Consider the following 16,571-nt stretch of genomic DNA (forward strand, 5'->3'; position numbering starts at 1 on the left):
ATTGTGTATTACGTTGCCACATTGGTCACTGCCATTTTGGCAGCAGCGGCACGACCAGCGAGCACACGCCTAAGATTTCGCTTCATATTTTTCAGCCGCAACAGGAGAAGACGCTGTGACTGAAAGCACCGCGGATCCGGGCCGGCGCACTTCGGTACTCGTGCTGGCATCATTCTTTCATCGAAAAGAGAGGCACAACGAAAGATTGCGCTGTTGACGTCACCGGCTGCCACAGCGACGCTACTCGGACACGGCCAACGAATTTTCTACGAGGGGCGTGAACCATCATTTGGCAGCAGCGGCACGACCAGCGGGCACACGCCTAAAATTTCGCTTCATATTTTTCAGGTTGGTGAATATCTTTTTATGCCATCGCTCTGCTCTCCGCCGCTGCTGCCAAGTGTTGGTGTGTAGTTGTAGTGTGAAACTGCAGTGACATGTCACAATTACGTTGTTGTTCATGTCGTCTTGAACCAGAAGACGGATGCCCGCTTCTGGTTTGTTCAGAATGTAAATTCTCATTCCACCTAGGTGCATGCTCAGGCGTTTCGGAAGAAGCGTGCAAAAAAAAACGGGGGGAAAAACATGGAAGTGTGATAAGTGCAAGACTGGTGGCCAGAAATCTGAGACTGATGTGGAAGGGGTGTCAACTGATAGCATAGTAGCACAGCAACTCCACTCACTTGAACTTAAGATTGATGCACTCCTAGCTTTGCCAAGCAAGCTCCAATCAATGGAAACAGCTGTGCAGCTTCTGTCGAACAAATTTGATGAATTCAGTGAACGACTGCACGCCCAAGAAACAGCTACGAAAGATTTGTCGAAGAGAGTCGATAAGCTAGAGAAAAGCAAGGTAGATAAAGATGTGGCTTTGATGGCACAAGATTTAGACAAGCTAGAATATCGTAGCCGACCCATGAACCTAGAAATACATGGCATTAGGGAAACTGAGGGTGAGGATCTTGTGGCAAAAGTGAATGAAATTGCGAAACAAATATCACTTCCCTCCCTGACCCGCAGTGATCTTGAAACCATCCATCGGCTACCCGCTAAGCCAGGAAAGACTCGTGGCATTGTTGTGCGCTTCATGAATCAGGAAACAAGGGACAACTGGCTCTCAAAGCGGCGACAGCTAAAAAGCGAAAACAGTAACACATACATTTGTGAGAACATGACTCGACAGGCGCGAAAACTGCTCACTATGACCAAAGAATGGGCTAGGAAAACGGGTTTTGCATTCATGTGGCATGCCAACGGTAAGGTGCTAGTGAGGCGAGCGAATGGCGAAAGAGCAGTGGTCATTCGGGGAAGCGAGGACATGATATGTTTATCATGATTGATTTGATTGATTGATTTGTGGGGTTTAACGTCCTAAAACCACCATTTGATTATGAGAGACGCCGTAGTGGAGGGCTCCGGAAATTTTGACCACCTGGGGTTCTTTAACGTGCACCCAAATCTGAGTACACGGGCCTACAACATTTCCGCCTCCATCGGAAATGCAGCCGCCGCAGCCAGGAATCGAACCCGCGACCTGCGGGTCAGCAGCCGAGTACCTTAGCCACTAGACCACCGCGGCTGGGCATACGTTTATCATGAAGAGTGGTAACAGTTGTGTATTTCTCGGGTGATCCAGTCCCAAGATGTCGTACTCACCATCCGAATACCTACGCGATCTTCCAACCTTAAGAAGCGGCTCTGCGCTCTCAGTTTTTCATTTAAGTGCCAGAAGTTTAAGAAAGAATTTTGATGAGATAAGCATGTTGTTGTCGGAAACTAATTATCCATTTGATATAATTTGCTTTACTGAGACATGGTTGTCATCAGATGATGATTGTATTTTGATTGATGGTTATGAGTGCATTTCTGCATATCGATTACGAAAGCGTGGTGGTGGTGTCTGTGTGTATGTCCGTGCAAACCTCCCATATAGAATTGTTGCCGAGTTTAAGGTCGTAGGTGATAGCTATGAGTGTATAATGTTAGAATGTTCTAATGTGTTATTTTCTGTGATTTATCGCCCTCCTACTGGTTCAATAAAAAGCTTTTTGAATTTCATTGAGAAATCACTGGAGAGATCTCTAGATTCTCGCTTACAGACTGTCTTGGTAGGTGACTTCAACATCAATGTGTCACTAGATAACCCCAGCTACGTACGCCTAAATGAACTAATCGAAGGATATGGTTGTATGAATGTAATTAGCACCCCAACAAGAATAACCGCCACATCGGAAACAACGTTAGACCTATGTATTACAAGTTTCGATACTACTGATGTCAAAGCCGGCGCAATTACTACCGACATTAGCGACCATTTTACAACATACTGCTTCCTACCAGGCAATCGTGTAATCAAAAGTTAGGATGAAATGCTCTTTAGGAGTTATTCTAGCCGCAATATTAAACTTTTTGAGAACCTTATCTCTGGAATTGACTGGAGCACGGTTACAGAAGAAAGAGATCCTAATAAATCATACAACATATTTTCAAAACACTTGACATCTTTATATGACACGTGCTTCCCTCTTAAGCCCTACAAAAAACACAGAAACTGCAGAAAACCATGGGTGATAGTGGAACTATACAACAGAATTAAAGTCAAAAACAACCTTTTTCAAGTTTTCCTATCTTCCAGGGACGAAAACGATTTACGTAATTTCAAAAAATTTCGTAATACACTGAACAAAGATTTGAAGAAAGCCAAGACGGAATACTACATTAGTAAATTTACCACTCATTCAGGAGACGTGCGCCTGCTGTGGGACACAATAAATCAGCTCATTAACAAAAAGGAGATATTCAGACGAATAAAATTTGAAAAACTGGGCATGAGTAAATTAGAAATCGCTGACACCTTTAACAAATACTTTTTAACAGTTGGTGAGTCTACCACAGACAGCACGGAAACGTGTTGCGAGAACTATATAGCATCAAATTACCCGTCTAGTGTATTCCTGTTTCCTACTTGTCAACAAGAAGTGGTAAAGCTAATCACGTCTATAAAGGATAACTGTGCTTGCGGCCCAGATGACATTAAGCCAAAGCCTTTAAAGGCTATAAGTCACATTATCGCTACACCACTAACGCACATTTATAACTTGATGTTATCTTCAGGTGTTTTTCCCGATCAAATGAAACTTGCGAAAGTAACTGTCATCCATAAAGGTGGGTCATTTGATGAGCTTAACAATTACAGACCTATATCTGTACTCTCTGTGTTCGCGAAAATGGCTGAACGAGTTATATATAAGAGGATTACGGGCTTTCTAAACGCAAACAATATAATAGCAAAAGACCAGTATGGATTTTGCAAAAACAAGTCTGCTGAGTCGGCTCTACTCAGCATCAAAGAATACATTCTAGACAACATTGAAAACAAAATCTTTACACTAGGAATCTTTCTGGATTTTAGAAAGGCATTCGACAGTATACAACACGATCTACTTTTACGAAAACTACTTTATTATGGCATTCGGGGTACCACAGCCCAATTAATACAAAGTTATCTCTCGTCTAGAAAACAATATACCGTTGTAAATAATACACACTCTCAAGTTGAACACATTAAGTATGGTGTCCCCCAGGGATCAATTCTTGGACCAATCCTATTCCTGCTGTTCATTAATGATATCGTAAATATCGATGGACACAAGAAAATAATATTGTATGCTGATGACACAAACGTTTTTTTTTCGCAGGTTCAAACGTATGTGAACTATATAAAGAAGCTAACGTTTGGATGGAGAAACTAAATTCATGGTTAAATGCAAATAAACTTCAATTGAATATCGCTAAAACAAAGTACATGTTTTTCAAGCCTAAAGGAGTAGCTCACATACCATGCACTCCAATTTACTTCCAGAGCACAGAGATTCAGCGCACAACAACAATAAAATTTCTAGGAGTTCTATTCCAAGAACAACTTTCTTGGTCTCCTCACATTGACGTGATAAAAAAAGATCTTTCCAGGAGAATCGGCATTTTAAATAGACTGAGGTACTACGTCCCATCAAATGTCAAGCTGCAAATTTACTACGCACTTGTACATTCACGACTAGCATACTGCTCCTTGGTGTGGCTAACGACGACCACTACAAACCTTAATTCTCTGTTGATATTACAAAAGCGTGCTATACGTGCTATATCTAACACTCCCCTTTACGAAAGTGCTCGACCATATTTTAAAATGTACAAAGTATTACCTATAAAACTGTTATACAGACATAAGCTATGTCTAGAGATATTACACCAGTATAAACTAAATACATTACTATTCTTGGACACATATTATGTGAAACAAACACCATACGAGCTGAAAAAGAGCCTAATATACAAATATAGATTACGCACGAACTACGGTGACCAACGATTAGCGTCACAAATTCCAAACATTCTAAACAAACACCCAACTATATTACATTTACTGGAAGACGGAATTTCAGCTAGATCATTTAAAAAATAACGAAAGAGTTCCTAATGGATGAAAGCGATGCTTGTCTTGATTATTTAAATTTGTAGTTAATGATGTTTTTGTATTCGTTGCACCTTGTTCATTATTGTTCCTTGCCTGTTGTTTATTATACTCTAATTTTTCTTGTAGAGCAACTCGATTTCCTACTCAAGATGTTTCTTGTTAATTTATTTGATAGAGGGCATGCATTTGTTTGTGTTTGCCACCACTCGAATGAAGACTGTTTGTATTTATGTTCTTTTGTTCACACTTCTGGCGGTTCCTGTTTGATTATGGTGCCCGTGTAAGATAACACGTGATGTTATAATTTTCTGAGTGCTGTGCTTGTGGTGTGTTTCTGCTTTGCTGCCAGGGTGGCACGACCTAGTCAGGCTTTTACTTAGCCTTTAGTCGTGTCCCCCAAGGCAATCTTGTTCAATTTTGCCTTGAATAAAAGCAAACCAAACCAAACCAAACCAAATTAGAAGCAGACAATCTCCTTTTGTATGTTTGTCATCACTTTTCACATAAAATGAATAACATTGTCAAAGGGGGTCTTGCTTATATTTAGGTGACTTTCAGATCAAGATATATAATTGTCGAAGCCGGGGTACTAAAGACAATAGGTCCATTCGCTTTGGGAAAAGACTTCGGTAATGCGTGGTCTTTCTGTTATTTTGCCGTGGATGGTTCGAAGACGACACCATATACGAGCGCACTGTACATTCCAGATGACCGGGCGCACGTATTCAAGTCCATTGGGCCGCCGGGAAGAATTGAAACACAGTCTCATTTCCATGCGGACTGAAGGAAACCAATTAAAATTTCTCTTTTCTTTTCTACCACCCTCTTTTATCTCTCCATAACGCACGTATGCAGTCAGGATCCTTAACAAGAAGGCCTCCAGAACTGTATATGGCGTATTGCAAATATTTCGTATGCACATATTTGTCGTTGCCCGTTAACTTCATTTCCCATATAGGCTGGCGAGTACGAGACGTTGTATTGTCAGTGTGTGCACAGCATATAGCTCGCATGGCGAACCTGCATAAGTTATTGTGTACGGAAGGTGGGAATTGTTTGCAGTAGATAACGACGTATGTGTTTTGTGACACGCGTGTGATCGCGTGTTTTTTAGTGCACGTAAATGTTTCGCGTTATCCATATATTTTTACTGAATGCTTGGAGTGTAGTTCCATCGGGTAAGCAGATATTTCCAGCTGCGGTTTTTCAGTTAAAACACCATTGAGCGTTCAACTCTAGCGCTTACGTCTACGCCTATCTTTATTTGTTTTATCATATTTGCACGTTACTTGTATATTATTTATTTCTGTTTCATTCGTCTTTGTTTTAGATGCGTGCTGCCATAAGCTGCCACGAACCAACTCACACACCAGCACGTCTTATCTATCTATCTATCTATCTATCTATCTATCTATCTATCTATCTATCTATCTATCTATCTATCGATCTATCTATCTATCTATCTATCTATCTATCGATCTATCTATCTATCTATCTATCGAAAAATAAGCATTGTTCAACGTGGTTTCACACTTACATTAAGTTTTAGTTGAAGTTACATATTGGTTGCAGTATATAGTATGCGAAATAAGTATGTGTGTACGTTTGCACATATTTACTTTTATTTATCTATTTTTAGCTCTCTATTTTCCTCTCCTTTTCCTGGCGCACACTTCAATTACCGAACCACACTGCTGTGCAGCCAACAAGTTATTTTGCAGAAGAGGGTCGACCAGTCTCCGATGAAGCCTGTGATTGAGTCATTTCCATAGAGAACAAAAATGACCTCGAATAGACTGTTTGAATAGAATAGAGTTTCTAATGCACACGCTATCTCGACCCAACCCACGATCTGTATTTGCGAAAGGTGATTAGGTTTTGGTGCATGTCGTTGAATATGTTAAGGCAGTCGCAGCTGATTCTATGCATTCCACCACCCACCCCGTCTTTCCTCGGGCAGGCTGTCGGTTTGTCAGCCCCTCATACCCCCCGTTCACAATATTCACCAGTATGTTGTCTCCCGGCCAGATTGCACACTTTAAATGTAAAACCAATCGCTAATATCATTTGTTTCGATTAAAGAAAGCTGCAGTGACAATTAATATTGCCAATGAAAGCGAATTTAGAGCACGACCGATGTTTAACGAGTCTGTCACAATGTGACTGCTTTACGACTCGCGGTCTAATTGGTATGCTCAGAACGCGTAAAAGTCGTTATATGATCGCGACAGTTGCATTCCCAGAGAGCGCTGTTTTGACGGGCCCGATTCCGTGAGCAGATAGGTGATCGCCACTTTGTCCTGTATATACTTCATTTAGTCGCGACAGTTAGAATGTCAGCAGGATACTACTTAAACCAGACGTCGACAGGGTAAAGTTTGTAACTAAGTAAACCCCTTATGCGAAGCGCGATCTTCCTTGTGGAAACTTGAGAAACGCATTTACTAAACGGGCAGACGTAGAGAATTAAAGCCGTCTCGTTTAGCCCTAATTACCCGTCGCAGCCGGGCATGAAGCGTACTGAAATCAAAGCAGGCGTTTCTGCAGTTCGAGAGCCGCGGACACGCTTGGAAATGGCAGGAGCTGTCACCCTTTCAAAGAAACTGTGCACTGTTTCGCGCCGCCTGAAACGACGTTGCCATATTTGTAGCGAAGCTCTAGTCTTACATCACGGCGTCTTTCGTACAGAGTGAGTGTCCATTTACTTTCATTTCTCCTAATTCCCCCACTTGATTAGGCCACTCAATGCTTACGCTTTCTTTGGCATTAATCGTCACTCGAGCAGGTGAAAGGAGAGTGAAGCCTCGCGTGTCATTTCCTACAACGCAAAAGAAAGATATAAAATAAAGGCTTCATGAATGGTATACACTCAACAGGCTTTTTTTTTTTTCTCGCTGCGGACAGAACTTCAGCAACAATTGTAGTGGTTGGTTCCGCATGGTAAATTGCAGATCACTTTGGTCGCCTTCAGTGCGATTCAGTGATTGCGATTCAGTGTCATTGTGGAGGCTGGTGCCCCACAATGACACTGAATCGCAATCGTTCTTTTTTTTTCAAGTTTCAAGTTTTACTATTTCCAAAAACAAGGTACAAAATCTAAGATATACAGACGAGGGTCCCAGAGCCTCTCTTTAGTGGGACTCTCGGTTAGTCGATACAAATCGACGGTAAAATTTATACAGAGCAACAGATTATTCTTACAATATACGGACATCCAAATGCACTCTTATACTACAAATCAAGCCAAAACACGCAACATGGTATAAAAAAAAATGAAGAACAAACGAGTCAAACAGGTAAACGATCACAAGTAAGGTTATTCGAGAAAATGATTTTTGACGGACTTTTTGAACAAAGGAATTGAAGTGAAACGCTTAATGCTAGAAGGTAACGCATTCCAAAAGGATATCGCACTGAAAGCGGAAGTTTTTTGCCCATAATTAGTATGAGCGGGGGGTAACAGGAAGCCGCAATAATGTTGTTTGCTTTCCTATTTTGTTAATTGCATACAGTAAAAGAAACATAGGCCAATAGATGAAGCGTCAACTGTACGTACTTATTTATATATATATAGTCACTGCAAAAGCAAAAGCAAACAAGCAGTTTGCAGATCCCACGTACAGTGGGAATCGATGATATGCGAAGCACGGGTGAGGAAGGTTGATATGTCACTTTAAACTCAGCACAACGTTATGAGGCGTACGTAAATGATGCCGTACATGACTTCCATGTCATGATTATTATGTTTGCGCCAGGCATTTGGGTTTGTTGTCGATTCACGTCACGTAATACCAAATTTGGTATACGTGGAGCTATAGCTAAACGGCCCCGAGCGCGCTATCAGCGTAGCATATAGTCATGTTTTACATGACACGCATATCATGATTATCATGTTTGCGGGCATGTCATTTATCTTCGTGGCCTATTCACATCACGTGATACCATGGCAAGTTCGGTATATGTGGAGCTAGCGAAACGGCCGTGAGCGCGCTATGAGCGTAGCATGTGGCCATGTTTTACATGACACGCATGTCATGATTATCATGTTTAAACATGCCATTTACCTTCGTCGTCCATTCGTCCATTCACATCACGTAATACCAAATTCGGTACATGGGATGCAAGCGAAACGCCACGAGCACATCATGAGCGTGGCATGTAGTAATGCTCTTACATGACACGCATCTCATGATTATCATGTTAGCACCAGTCATATACCTTTGTCAACCATTCACGCCCCGTTACGTGCGCTAAGATTTAGAAGTAGGAAACGCAATGCAATCAGAATGATATTTTGCTCCAATATGAAGAAAATGTAACAAAACATTTTCACTTGTTAAACATGACCACTTATCACGATTGTGTTGGTCCATAAGTGCAACGTGTCAGTCCTGTTAAAACAATATATATTTCATTATTTGTAGTGTTGTACACACTTATCTAAAAAATCCACTGTTTTGAAGGCAGTAAAACAGTTGACATACAAATTCTAGCCTTGGCAGCGTTGGCATTTGCCTGCTTTCTTTCTAATATTCTATATGTGCTTGCTCCACGAAATGCTGCGCAAGGCTAGCGCGAGCTGACACACGTTTTCTTTCTCTTCTTTCTTTTTTTTTTGAGGGGGGTGTAGGTGGGGGGATGGAATTGAGTTTTGATCCCGAACATTCCAGCTGCAATATATAGCACAGAAGGGGGATGGGTTCATACCCCCAGTTTGTGGGTGGGACCTAAACTTCTCGTCCTGCAACAACATCAGGATACTTTCTTGTCTTTGCGAAGCTTGCTCCCAGATATCGAATTGCGTAGTCTTTTAGACGTCCGACATGGCGAGAAGTGGACTCCTCGTTGCAACAGACGCTCCTGAAGCCCGGCGCAAAGCAAGTCGTCATATCACATTGCAGATCAATCTATTCCTCCTCTTGTTCACTTTTGAGCGCACAAACGAGCAGGGACGAAAAGTAACGCCGACGCCATGCTTTCGTCCTCGTTCGTTCGCGCACTCAAAAGTGAACGTTAGTTACCGATATGCCGAAGCATACGCCTTTTCATGTTCCTCATTGCTACGCTTCATACATCACGCGCATGTATTCGTACAAAACACTACGCGCGGTCAGAAACAGTCCCAAAAATGACGAGCGAACAGAGTGTAGACGTCGCTATAACCTGACGATAGTTAGAGTGCGAGAACAGAACGATGACACAAGACAATAAGGACGTGTTGTCGTTCTGTTCTCGCGCTATAACTATCGTCATGTCATACCAACTAGCCCAAGCTGCCACACTTCGCTATAACTCACACGCGTTTGCACGTCGCCGGCTCTGATCCCAGCAGGCCCCGGTCGCTGGAGCAAGATCTAGCTACAGCGTCATTAGTTCTCACAACTACCACGATGCCCACCTCTGCGGCGGAGCTTTCAGAGTTTACTCTAGTAACGTTGCTCTCAGCTGAATTGCATCACAACCGTTACTTCTAATATTTCGCCTGCACAGACCACAGTCAGGGGAGGGGAAGGGGGTAGCTTGAAGTAACACCAGAGAGGCAGACGTGGTTATAAGTTTTATTTTTTTACTAGCAGAAAAACCATTCATAGCATAAATGCTGTTAAGGTGTTCTCACAGTGGTTTCACCCATTATATCTAATTGGTGATCGGAGGTGAGCTACAAGCACTGAAGTGAGGGAGGGGGTGCTGACACAGATTGTTTTCGTTTTGTGGGGGGAGGGGTTCGCCCCTATCGCTCCGCACCCCCCCCCCCCCCTGGCATACCAGGGCCACACATTTATTTCGTTTTTATGCACCTGCTCTTCTGCTCCTTTAGGACTTTCCTGTCTTCAGTCCCCTTCCCTTTACATAGTAGCACGCAGGCTTCTTTATACACGCGACATCTTTTTTTTTTAATATTGCTAATACGAAACAAAGCCGAAGTTCAGTTGCATTCCGGCTAAACACATAAGAATGCTCATAAAGAATATATTATCTCTTATAGAAAGTATCTTCTCAGCGGGATCGAATCCCGGCTGCGGCGGCTGCATTTCCAATGGAGGCGAAAATGCTTGGGGCCCGTATGTTCAGACCTAGGTGCACGTCAAAGAACACCTGTTGGTTGAAATTTCCGGAGCCTTCCAACATGGCGTCTCTCATAATTATACGGTGATTTTGGGATGTTAAACCTCCAAAATTATTATAATAAACTTTCTTGTCGTCATAAACAATGAAACTCACGGAAATGTTCCCAAATAAATCTTTTTTGCTGTAACCAATGCATTTAATTTGCCATGTCGTGCTTCTGTTATGAACAACGTCGTTAGGTATTTCATTATCAGACAAAAGGCTGGCCGTCAGGCCACTTTTCAGAGACCAGTATGGCAGAGTGTCTTCGATTGTTCCCGTCGCAGTACTCCTGCGCGCTTTCTTCCTCTCCTGCGCGCTCATTTCGTATATTGATCATGCTCAATGTGTCTGAACACTTTGAAAGTAAACAAGTCGCTTCACAAGAACCTTCCTTTCTCCCCTCTCTCTCTCTTTCTCTCTCTCTCTCTCTTTCTTTTCTCAAATGTTTTTACCTATATATTAAGGGCTGTGTTTTTTAGCTTTTCTTGTTTTCAGGTAGCGAATAGGTCCCGCTTTCATGTAATAAAACGATAGCTACTCTGACAGCAAGCGAACACTCCTCTTGCGATGTTACTCGTGACCTATAAAAAAAAGAGACCGAGAAGGAGAGAGACGAAGAAATATTCTGCGAGACAACGCTTTCGCTCCGCGACATGAAAGGAGCCGGAGGCGATGCAGCCTAGAGGAACCACCAGGGGAGACGCATTAGGGGGGCCCTTGACAACGCGGTATAGTGACAGCTCTTACATGTCACTTCCCTAGGTGGTAGCACACTTGGGGAAAAATACCTGGAAGAAAACAAGCGAGTCGGAAGAAGACGACTAGAGGAACCGACGTTGTCGAGCGTCAATGTATATACGCGCCCAGAGGGTGGCCCCGCTTCACGTTGACAGGCTTCGCGCTCTTCTCGTCGCTGGTCCGATAACTTCAGCGTTCGCGACCGCCTCTAGACTACGCTGCGCGCCGCCTTTTTTTTTTCTGTCTGTTTTTCGGCCCACTTTGGAGACTCGTACACTCGAGTTTGTTTAATTGACATGTGATTTCATGCCGACACTTTGGACCACCGCAAAATAAAGAAGTGTGCTTCGAAGAAAAGACGTAATCGTTTAAAAAGTTTGAAAAAAAAATAAAAACTCGCCGCCTACCCCCCCCCTCTTTTCTTTTATACACTTTCTTTGAGCGCCGAGGTCAGAGCTTGTTCCACTGTTCATAAGTGAAGTTGTCATTACACAAGTCGCTCATGTTTCTACGAGATATATCACGTTTATTCTTTTCAGTAATGACAAACAGAAAGCGAAAATAGTTAGGGCAGCTAGCTATCATGATCTTCAGGCTTTACGTGTGAGAGTAAGTACGAATAATCAAGCGTTGAAATGAGTACTTTTACAATACTTCAGCTCCGTACTTGTCACCACTCTCAGTCAACTGAAACAGTCAGTGGTTCTCTGAACTTTTTAAGCAGTATTTTCAAGCTGTTGCGGGTTGAATTGAATTGATTTGAATTGAATTTTATTGGTCACACTTTTTACATTCTAATGGTTCTAATGGTTCTAATGGCTTCTCGAAAAGAACTAAGCGGAAGCAATCACGACAATTTCTCTGTATATAGCAGGGACAGCCTCACAACATTGCTGTTTATATCGAATATTTTTTTTTATTAATAGGTTCTGGCGCTGCGTCCGCAGACAAAACACGCGTAGAGCAACCATTATCGCCCATTTCGCCAGCGCCCGTGCCTTTTTTTCTCATGTGTCGCGATACCCGATGGCGGCACGCTCATTGGTAATTGTACCCTCGCCTCTCGTGACGTAGCGATTGAGCTAGCTCTGTCAACACTCATCAGCAGCCGCCTATTGGACTAGCTATGGAACAGACGCGTGTCGTTCGCCCCAAGAAAGAACAGTGGGAACTGAAGGAGCGCCCACTCGCACAAATGCGTAAAATGGCGTGAACACGGCGCGAAGCAGTTGCCGCAGAACGCGCAGTCGCAGACGCTCGCTTCCGTCTTCACAGTTACGGAACGAATGTGTCGGTCGAATTCACGAGACTCCTTTCTCGTAAGCGCGTATTCCCATTGGTCAGCCGGCTTCGCTAATGGCACGTTTTGCATCGTTATTGGCTGAAATGTCCTATTACAAAAATTTTTTTTTAGCGTATGGTGTTTAAGTGCGGAGCACTTTAAGGGGCCGGGCTGCCGTATCCCGTCGTCCTCGCTTGGCGTAGCGCTCCATGTGTGTCGCGTATTGAGCGCGCTCTCGCGCCAAGGAGGCCTCCTTCGTCTTCTTCTTCGTGCACCTTGATGACAATCACTTATGATAATTTGAAAAGAAAAAAACAACTAGTGGGCATGGCGTAACGCTGGCAAAGCCACATATAAAAATATAAAATAAAGGAAGCAAACGTGAAATGGAAAGGGAAGAAATAGCAAGAAAAATTGAAAGCGCAAGAGAGAGAGAGAAAAATATGTAAATGAAGATGAAAAAAAACACAAAAAATGAAAACAGATTAAAGGAAAAGAAGAGAGAAATAAATAAAAAGAAAACCAAAGCGAAACAAGGAAGGCTGCCCAGCTCTAATATTCCTTCAGGTTTGGCACCTCTAGTGCGAAGCTGCCTGTCTTTTGTGTGTGTGTGTGTGTGTGTGTGTGTGTGTGTGTGTGTGTGTGTGTGAGAGAGAGAGAGAAAGAGAGAACAGAGACGCAGATGTTGTAGTGTGTTGGATTTGAAACTTGACCCTGCAAGCCAGAAAGCGCGGAAGTGCTGATCGTAGGTGTGCGCAGCATTTTCAGGAGTGCGCAAAAGTTTGTAGCCCCCCCCCCCCCCCCCGCTCCCTGTTGAGGCAATATATACAAAGTCAGACCATGCCCCCTCCCCACTCCCCTGTGCTTAGCCTATGCTCCTAATTATGGGCTCGGCCATTCCTCCCTTATATTGGTATTTCAAACACAAAGGAAATATTTAGTCATTTGAAATGAAGTCCATAAGCTAGACGATGATGCCACATTAAGAAGGCGCTTAGTAATCTTGCGCTAGTGTCGTCTAATGAGGCACCCCCACACCAATCTAGCTAAACGACATGTTCCCCACATTGCCAATTATATTAGCTGTCGCACTAAGTGTGTGCATCGACAGGGCGTCAGTATTTGGAGTTACGGTCATGATTTACTCACGCATAACAGACGCTCGTTATTGCGAACGCACAAATACTCTGGTGTGCTACAACGTAGGAGTAACAGCTGCTGCGTCATTGTAATTACCGATTCGGACAAGCACTATCATTGTCTGTGATATATGAACGACTACCTGTGGCTGGCTGTGAGCACTTCTTTTCTGAAAAAAATAAAGTAAATCTTATTACCGGTGCTTTTATAACTATTTAGAATATTGTGTACTGCTGGCGAAGCAACGTTGTCACATGCACAAACCTGAATATTCAGCATCCTGATATCCACAAAACCAACAGAAAGAGTGAAGTTGGCTTCTTTGTACAGCTTTTTATTGTGGCAAAGCCAACTTTAAAAATAGAGTTTCTTTTGTGTGCGTGGGGGGGGGGGGGGGAGGGGCAAATATTTAGGTAAACTAACACGTACCTTCGGTGACACAATCATTATCAAGCTTCGCCATGGTTATCCCGCAAACTCCGCAAGTTATGATTGACGCAGCGCTGTCGCAGGTACAACTGTCGATAACTGTCGTAAATATGCGTAGAACGCAAAATGTAGCTCCCGCAGCAACTCTGGCAATATTTTAAACGTGTCATTCGAGGTGCATATATACATATGCTTTTCAAATAGTTGGCTGTGCATTAAAACATGCTGCAAAAGTGCGGCAACGCGAAATGGATCCATGCGTCTGTGCAGCAAGAAAACTGATGCGCCTGCTTTGAGCCGCCTATAATGTTATAGTGTGGGTGCAACAACAGTAATTGCAACGCCGCAATTAGCATCTGTTTTGATGGATCTATCAGAATAAGCTTCTTTATCTATATGCTATACCCGAGCTATTTACCTGAGCTAAATCGCAGGAATGGTGGTGTTCAAGTCAATGTCTCAAGCAACGGACGAGTAAATACAGATATATAATTGGATATATAACAAACCAATTACACTTGACATTTCAATTATTTATTTGGGGGCACATATCACAGTTTGCAAATTTCAGTTGGCTGCTTCCGAAGGAATCGCACGAGTTTGTGGAGATATCCTTGCTTAAGTGTGGGGAAAAATGCATGGGTGTGCCAGTTACGTCTTAGCTGCTATGCACAAAACATTGTGTTGAAAAACAGCAGTAAAAACAGTAGTGTATTTTTTAGCCAATATGATGTGAACAATGGTGTTAAGCAGTGAGGCCAATAGAAATATAAGTAATCTAGCTGTAATTTATTACATTTCACGGGGATTAACCATTAATCTATCAGAATTCCTCACACAGACAGGTTGCTACGGCAAACAGATCGGAGTCTCTTTTCGATGAGTAGGACTCAATAAAGCCGTTCCTCAAAATTAAGTGCAGGGCGGAAGTGAGTGTAAGAAACAAAGAAAGCCATCCGAGGCCTCGGTGACAAGAAAGCATCGAATCAAGGCAACCGTCTCGGAAGTCTCGTTGAAGCCACGGTGAATAGGACACCATGCGCCTCATCCCACTATTTAGGGTTCGCTGTTTTTCGCCTCGGCATGTGTACGCCTGGCTTTCGAGATAAACAAAAATAACTAGATCACGCAAGTGCACTCGGCGGTTCAGTGAGAAAGCGCGTCTCTTTCTTCGCCCTCTTCATCGGTGGTATGCTACCGAGACCCGGCCAAGACTGTTGGCACTGCGGAGCAGCTGGATCCTAGGCGAAGCGTTTTATAGGACGCGTTCGTCGTTTATATTTATTTTTCCCACGCATCAGCGCACACCCGCGTTTGTGACGCCACGACGTCAATCATAACATTGTACAAGGAGCGAGGCTACATGGTTCTCTGTGGCAGATGGCGCATTCCGCGGACAAGCGGGCCACTTTGTCGAGCAACAGGAAGCGGGCGAGAGAGCGAGTCTCGAGGGCCAGCCTACTGCGCGCGCTCGAGTCCGAGCGAGCAAAACGGCCGCTCAAGTAATGTTTCGAGTAGCGAGGCGAAGTACAGTTTCGAGCGGCGTTTGCCGGACACCTGATGGCGCTACTGGCGGCCCGGAGGATAACGCGGCCCTGTCCGCCGGCAGTCGTGCATCGGGAGCGCTGGACTGGCGGCCCTGTGCGGGGCGCGACCTGCAGTGCTCGTCGGGGCCGAAATAAGCAACCGTGCCTGAGCGGTGACGCGCGCGCGATCGCTTTCTTGGCACCCCTTCAAGGGCCTCCCCGCGCTTTCTCATGCGGGGGCCTCAACGAGCGGAGAGATTTGTTTCGCGGCAGACAAATTATGAGCACCACGGCGCGGAGCCAGCCTCTGGCCAAGGTCGGCGGTGTAGCCGAGGGAACGGAGGTCGCGCTGCCGCAGTGCCCTCCCGTGCACCCGCGTAGTGCCCGCCAGGTGGGACGCAACACGGTGCACGCGCGCTATTTAAAAGGGAGACCATTTCGCGTGAATTAACGGCACTCTTAGCAAGTGCGTCTATTCCGTAGTGTGCACTGTTTTTTGCTGACTTTAAAAAAAGCTTTGACTTATCGGCTGTGCGACGCCGGCCTCTTATTCAACACTTGCCACTCCTCGCTTTAACACTCCCGCTATTTTTCATCATACATATATTCTCTCGTATATGCGTTTTCCTTTTCTTTCGGAAGAAGGAGGATGTAAATTGCCCATATATAAATTATTCCAAAGAACTCATCATTGCGTCCGTACACGGTGCGTAACGTGAACCTTACTGTGTGCGTATTCACGAAGTGTGTTCTACTTAAGCATACTTTCAGAATTTACCGGTAAGACACAGGCACACCCGTAAGCAAGAGTATACAAACCATTGCCCTCCGTATACCTTTGCTGTCGGTGCCATCTAGTGGCGAGATATCT

This window comes from Rhipicephalus microplus, chromosome X (genome assembly GCF_043290135.1).
Source record: "Rhipicephalus microplus isolate Deutch F79 chromosome X, USDA_Rmic, whole genome shotgun sequence".
Lineage (NCBI taxonomy): Eukaryota > Metazoa > Arthropoda > Arachnida > Ixodida > Ixodidae > Rhipicephalus > Rhipicephalus microplus.